Source organism: Acanthaster planci, unplaced genomic scaffold (genome assembly GCF_054643075.1).
Source record: "Acanthaster planci isolate LZ-2023a unplaced genomic scaffold, COTS_SCS Contig68, whole genome shotgun sequence".
NCBI classification, from domain to species: domain Eukaryota; kingdom Metazoa; phylum Echinodermata; class Asteroidea; order Valvatida; family Acanthasteridae; genus Acanthaster; species Acanthaster planci.
Window position 1 is genome coordinate 36,537 of NW_028257690.1, and position 7,711 is coordinate 44,247.

A 7,711-nucleotide genomic window follows, 5' to 3' on the forward strand; every position below is an offset into this window, starting at 1 on the left:
TGACACTCATTTAGCCAAGACTCAAGAACAGCTTGTATGCCTGTTCTTCGCATCTTTGTTGTGACGCTGCCGTTCTCGCGCGCACAGGAACGGCCAATTAACATAACAATACTCTCTGAATCGCGCAAGTATGTGAACGGGCAGGAACGCATTCCGAAGTGCTCTTTGTAACGGGGGTGAACCAGAAGGCGTGCAGAACGGAAGGGAATGCGTGCAGACGCGTGCGAACAGTCTCTATATTTTTGATCCCGTCCCTAACTGGGTATTTTTATCGATATAACTTTTCATCCAAGGCGCCTGTTAATACGACATTCTTGACCGCGGTGGACTGTTTCAGAGAACTATAAAAGACGTCTCTTCGCGGTAGGCTCGTCTCTTGGAATTAGTCAAAGGAATCGATATATTCGTAAGGGTAATTGCCTTTTCCAATAACAAATCCGTGTTTTCTGGGAATCTTTCTCGAAATAAGTTAAAATCATTGGGTGAACAATTCTTAACTTGTTGACCTATAGCGAAGCTGCCATGAAATGAAATGAAATTAAATGAAATGAGTCTAGGAACCTAAGTTGGCCAAAGCTAAACGAAATATAATTCTCATTATTTTTAGCTATGACACTAATTTACCGCCGTTAAACTCACGAGCGCCCTGCTTAATTAGATGTGCGTCATATTTCTCCAAATTGTGTAAAATAACCGGAATGGGCGTTTCATAGGGTACGACTCTTAACTTTGAATTACAACTGGCGTGCACTGGGCCTCTGTACTTACCCGTCACGTGACAGTGATCTCTGACCTTGCGAAATTTGTTGACTGGCTTTGCGCAAGTCATACATAGCAATTCTCTGAAACCATTGGATCCATTGACCGAACTAAAGGCAGGTTTTTCGTCCTTTGTTTTTGGCTCGTTTGGAATTTTGCACTGGCACTGAGATTCTTTTGTCTTGCCGATAAGCTTTTCACTAATTCAGCAGCGATTGCAATTTTCGTAGATTTTTTTGTAATTTGTCAGACCAAATAAGTGGCTTTAGATTTTCAAATGTTTTATTAATCTCGGCGACTTCTCAGGAAAGCGACCTCACAAAATTAACTGCTGCGTCTTGACCTCTGTACATCTTTTGACTCGTGCATTTACCGTCACATCTGACGACTGCGTATGAATAACCGCACGGCTTATGGATCTGGGTCTTGACCGTGTTTAGTGAGGTTGGGGGAAGGCGCTCTAAAACAGATTCAAAATCTTCGTGAATTATAAAAGGGACGTCTTGCTTGTTTTTATAATTTTCAAACTTGAGAATATTGTTGCTTTGGGCGGTAATTCGACTTTACACGCCGCTGTGTCGATTCCTTGGCAGTCTTCTTGGTGCCTGGCGAGTCTTTCCTGCGTTTGAAAATGTGACAGGCATTTGCAACACCAATATTTTTTGTGGCCGTGTTTATCAACGTCAACCATCAAACGAGAAAAGTTTTTAATCCGACAACAATGACTCGTTTTGCCTTTGGTGAAATAAAGTAAATCGATGGGCTCTTTTTCGCGTTTGGTCTTATAAAGCACATAAATCCCTTCTTTCTCAGTATAACCAAATACATTAATGGCTAAATTATTTTGTGATTCGATGCGCGAAATTTGTGAAATTGGTGTTGGAAAATTTATATTTTTGGAATTTAGGCCGTCTTCTTTAGTGTAAGTCAAGGTGCACTCGTTAAATATTTATTTTGAGTTTATTCAATTTTGTTTATTTAATGTGGGTTTGTTTCTAACTGATGCCTGAATATAATTTTAAAGCAGATCTCAACGCCCAGCAAACGCACTCTTGATCTTCTTTATTTTTAACGTTAATAATATCAGTTTTGGCCGCTTAATATTTTGGGAGTGGAATATAAGTGGCGCCGACTGGATTATATTTCACCACGTTGCTATGAAAGGCGTTCTCTTTATCAAACACCCAACCAGAACCACGCTGCTCGTGTGCTTCCACGTCTTCTTGATGTTTTGCAAATCGTTGGGCTAAAACTTCTTCAATTTCTTTCTTAGAAAAGACCGCGTTATTTTGGCTAGTAAATGTGAAAATACCGAGTTTAGTTTCTACTCCTCGCTTTTCCATTTTGAACTGCATCTTGATTGCCGTGTGTAATTTGTGTGAGCCGATTTCCTTAAACTCGGCAAGTGCTTTGTCTTCGATATACTTTCTGTAAAAGGCAAAGAAGTGGATCAAGTCGTCGGCATAGAAACTATACCTAAGTATAGTTCCCAATTTCTGTAATTGCCTCTGAAGCACCTAATTCTTCGGATGTCCACTTCTTCAATCGCTTGCAGCTTAATGTACGCCTTAATCGCGGTGATCAAATCGGCTCGCAAAATTTTCCCTTTTACGCCCGTGGCTGTAAATTCTATGTCATTGTCTTGAACTGTTTGTAAGAGTTGACGATATGATTGGCAAGTGAGATTTTTTAAATTGCCGTTGACTCTCTTGAACCGCTTTTACGAGCTCCGACTTTGTATGTTATATACGCGTTGGCGCCAATGATGGAATGTTATTTTGTTAAACAAAGTCCGCTAGAAACCATTTTTTTCAAGCGCCTAAAGTCCGTTAAGACAGTGCGGCGTTGTGATTTGGTTTCTCTATTCATACCTCTTTTATATATAGGTTTTTAAATTTAATCGATTTTTTTTATTGGTGCTATCAGAGCAGAGCTCTCAAATTTAATCCGCCTCTTCATAAATGTAGTAGTAGGGCAGAGCCGATCTCGGTGTCGGCCGTGCCCTACACCTCATCGTCTCTTTTCGCAAGTAATCGGAAACTAAGGCTTGGCAAAATTGAATGCCGGTCTTATGAGGTCGAGTCTGGTTTTCAAATGTTATAAGAGCGCTGATGGCAACGGCCTTTCTAAAAATTTGTAAAAATCGCATAGAGGGTTTTAGAGGCATTTCGATTTTGCCGTGGTTTAGTTTGGGATTTTGGGTACACTGGGGGACGATGAGGTGAAGGGGTGGCTGGCGGTGAAATCGGTTCTCCCCTACTACTTTTTTTAAACAGACCGTACTTTGATTTTTTAATTCATTTTCCCCAAACCGAATGAAATCTTTCGAACCAAATATATCTTTTACGGATGAACATGTTTCTAAGATTCAAATGAAATTTTGTTGACCTAACATGTTTTTAAGATTCGAATAAAAAATTTTAGACCTGACATGTTTTTAAGATACGAATAAAAATTGTTGGACCTAATATGTATTTAAGATTCAAGTAAATTTTTTCAGACCTAACATGTTTTGAAGATTCAAATAAACTTTTTCGAGTTCTGCACCCGCATTTCATCCGAATTCAGAAAGCATCCGAATTTCGAAAGCATCTGACTTTAAAAATCATCCGCATTTCGAAAGCATCCGACTTTAAAAAGCATCCGAATATTAAAAAAGCATCGAATTGAAATAGCATCCGATCTTTTTGACGGTGTTCGGCCCAATGGTACCCGAAGTTCCGAATCTTTTTCGACGATTCGGCTGTGTTCGGTATGTGCATGCGCAGTCAAACTATAGAATTATTCCCGCTCCCTTAAATAATCGGGCAGTCAGTGCTATAAGCCCCAAATTTCAAATTAAGTCAAGTGACTACATACATACATTGAAAGCACGGATGTTTTGCTGGTCTGGACGCCCGTGAGTACGAGCCACAGTGCGCCCTAGGCACGTATGTTCATGCCCCCCCCCCTCTTAGTTTGTACGCATGCGTACTGAATCCCACTGTAGCCAGAAGCCTGTCAAATGGCCCTTGACTCGAACAGGTGGATCACAAAAGTAATCGATCAACATCAAGCACAGGAAAAAAGTTGTTTGCCCCTTATTTCTATAACGATTAGTATTGTGACGAAACAGGGGTAGGCATGAATGCCAGTCTAAGTCATGAATTATTAAGCATTGCGTTGACCAATCAGCGTTGCGTAGAGCACTAGGTCTGGGCGCTTGCGGCGTGCTTAGAGCGCGCACAATCAGTTGGTGAATTTTGCTGCTGGGTCGCAGAGTGGTAGGATCGTGGAGGACGCTGTCTACCGTTCTGTGCTGTGACTGTGCGAGGTATAGCGTGGACGTTGCACCAGGGGCGCTGCGTGTAGTGACTATATCTGGTAGGTTTAGTAGCGAACCGTACTGGGTCTAGATTACTTTAATGATAGAGCTGAGTGTCGTGAACCTAGGCTGGGAGCTAGTGGTCTTTGCTGTTGGATTGCTTGTCGTCTGTAAGCACTGATAGTGGGGTGACGACTGGAAGACAATCTGGTCATTGTGCTAGCTAGCCTTCAGGTTTACTTGATGTACTCAGATCACTGTGAGGGTAATTTCCCTTTCGTTAGATCGACCCTGTTTTGCATGACACTCTGTGTTATTTGTGTGAGGGTTATCACTATTTAGTGAGGTAACCCTTGGGTTGTAGGCTAGCTGTGTTTAAGTTAGTCGGGTGGTTAGTTAACCACGTGAGGCATATTGTATTGCCTTGTGAGGTGTATTGTGTACATAAACCTTGAGTGATTTCTATACCTTATTGATTTTTATTGCAATAAATCAAATACTTGATTATTGTCCTTGGAAATCCTGTGTCACTATAAGGTTTATTTAGGTTTCCTGTGTTTCATTATTGTATTGCCAGATAAATCCAGTCTTTCCTAATTGGTGGTAAACTTCCACCCAACGAACTGCCCCTAGGCTTAGTCTGCCGTTCGTTAACTGATATCACCCCTTGTGTCACGGTAGCCGCGCATCCTTGCTCAAGGGTAATAAAAATATTTGTGTGGTTGGGCCAGGGTCCATTCCATCCCTGATCCGGCTAGTTACTGGGTCCACCACAAGAGGTGTCAGTTGCATTCGCCACAAATGGTGTCAGAAGTGGGATTTTTAGGATTGAATTGTGATTTTATCTGGTTGTAGAGAGTAATAGCATAAGGGAATTCCTTTTGGAAAATTTTGTCAGTAAACCTCATTGAGGTGCACCGTGAGGGTAATTGTAACGAGGTAGGCGGGTTATGCTTACCTGTATAGTTACTGCCCTGTACGTCGTGTTCCTTGTTGGGTTAGTGACATTGGTGGGGATTCTATTTAGGATTCGAGCAGAGTTGCGATCCTTGCGAAGTACTGTAGGACAGCAACTGCCAATCCTTTTGAGAATTCACCAGGTGGCAGTAGGTACACAAGGGTTGGTAAATTCCAGAGGCTTGGGACGGTTTGTCCCGCAGCCTGAATTTGCCTGTGAGCTACCAATATCGCCAAGTGGCCAGTGGCCGAGTCTAGAGAGTCTAATTGAGACTGAGATTCCTGCTCAGGAGGGGACTCCAGTATGAGCGAGGTTAAGGACAGTGGTGTTGGCTCGATGGGGGCTGACAAGGGTTCTGTCCTGGATGACCTGAACCGTACAAGAATGGAGGTTCAGTGGCTCAAGTGGGAGCGGGATCGTCTTTCCGCTGAGCTAGAGGCTGTTAAAAAAAGGTTCACAGCCTGAGATTGTAAGTGAGGCACATACACCTAAGGGAAGAGATATGCCTTGTATAAAGGTCGACTCGGAAGTCGACTGGAGGTTGCCTGAGGATACCTCAGGGTATGCCTCATTGAAGGCACGACAGCGTTCCTGTGTTGGTACATTGCCGGAATTGGTTCCAAGGGAAGTGTCGAGGCAAGCTGAGATTACGCCTGTGAGGCCTATTCCCATGCGTAGTCCTAGCACCAATCCTTTTTTGAACCGTGAGGTTGATCGCGCCGAAAAGGAGCGAGAGTTACACAGTGAGTTGTTGAGTTTTGTAACTCGCCCAACTGTGGGGGGAATCCAACAAAGCGAAATTCACGAGGGCTATCGACTCTGACACTGAGCGACGTCTTCAGAAAATCGAGGAAAATGCTGGCCATCATCAAAGAGATTAGACCAGATGGTTGAGTTGCTGACAGGACTCAGCAAACAAAGTCTAAGCCCAAGTGGACAGGCGAAGTCCCCTTCAAGGCAGTCACCAAAGCCTGGGAGGAAGAAGCCTAGTGAGTTGAAGTGTTTTAAGTGTGGGGATGCTGGTCATTTCGCTCGTGAGTGCAGTAAGCCTCACAAGCAGAGAAGGGAGCACGAAAACGACAGGCAGCCGACCCGGTGGGCCCGCGGGCAGGCTGGATGTTCCACAGGGCCCAAGCAAGGCAGGAAGAGGCGGAAATCAGAAGGCGGAGAGCCTAGAGGCACTCAGCCTTAGTTGGGTGTTCGGCCTAGATATGGGTTGTTCATAGATGGTGTTGTAAGGGGAACAAGCTGTAGGTTCCTAGTGGACTCACGGTCTACAGACACATTGGTCATTAGTCGAGTCTACCAGGAAATGGCCAAAGAACGGAGGCCTGTGCTAGACATGGACAGCACCAACATTCAACAGGTCGATGGCAGTCAACTGTCAGTGATGGGTGTTGCCTGGGTTGATGTACAATTGGGAAGAACAACTTTCCCAGTGCGAGCTATATTCGCCGATGTCAAATATGACGGTATATTGGGCATGGATTTCTTGTTACCCACTGGCGGAAATTTAGATTTCCAAAGTCTCGAATTGAGGCTGAATGGTGAGCGGCTGAAATGTACAAGCAGTACCGGAGAGCCATTCACTGGAAGGGTGCTCGTGGCTGAAACCATTGAAATTCCTGCAGGTCACGAGGCTGTTGTGCCTGGCGAGGTAGCCACTATCTGTAAGGCAGCTGATCAGCCAGCAATCATCGAGCCTGTGGGAAGTGGGGGTGAATTGGCTGAGCGAGGCCTAATGCTAGCCAGAACACTGGTCCAGTCGAGGGCAGAGGTTCTTCCTCTACGGATTTTAAATCCAAATATGGAGAAACGGGTTGTTCAGAAGGGGACAGCCGTTGACACTATTGCAACAGTGGAGGTTGATTCGGTTGCTGTTGCTGGTCGGAAATGTACGCGCGAGGTTGGAGGAGACCTCCCGAGTCACCTGCATGATTTGTTTGACCGTAGTAAGGTCAACCGTGATGAGGATTATCATGCCGAGGTGAAGTCTTGCCTGGTTGAATTTCAAGATGTCTTTTCTTCGTGTGAGCATGATATAGGGCGAACAGAGGTGGTGAGACACCAGATTAATACTGGTGATGCCCGGCCAATCAAAGAGAGGCCAAGGCGCCACCCTCTGTGCAATCAGCGGGAGATTATGAAGCAAGTACAGGACTTGCAGAAGAGGGGGATTATTGAACCGTCTGACAGCCCCTGGGCTGCTAATGTGGTTTTAGTCCGGAAAAAAGACGGGTCACGTCGACTTTGTGTTGATTATCGAGGCTTAAACAGGGTGACCATCAAAGATGCGTACCCTGTGCCTCGGATTGACGAGACACTCGATGCTCTTGCGGGCGCCGAGTGGTTTTCGACATTAGACTTAGCTTCGGGATATTGGCAGGTGGCCATGGACGAGGAGGCCGGTAGGAAATCAGCTTTTGTGGTCCGAAATGGCTTGTATTAGTGGAGATGCATGCCTTTCGGCCTCTGCAATGCCCCAGCCACATTCGAGAGGCTGATGGACAAAGTAATGGCAGGCCTTCAGTGGGACAACCTGTTGATATACCTGGATGATGTCATTGTATTTGGCAAAACGGTCAAGGAGGAGATCGAGCGACTGAGAGTCGTTCTCTCCAGGTTGAGAGAAGCTGGGTTGAAATTGAAGCCAAGTAAGTGCTTCTTGTTCCAGAAGCAGGTTAACTACT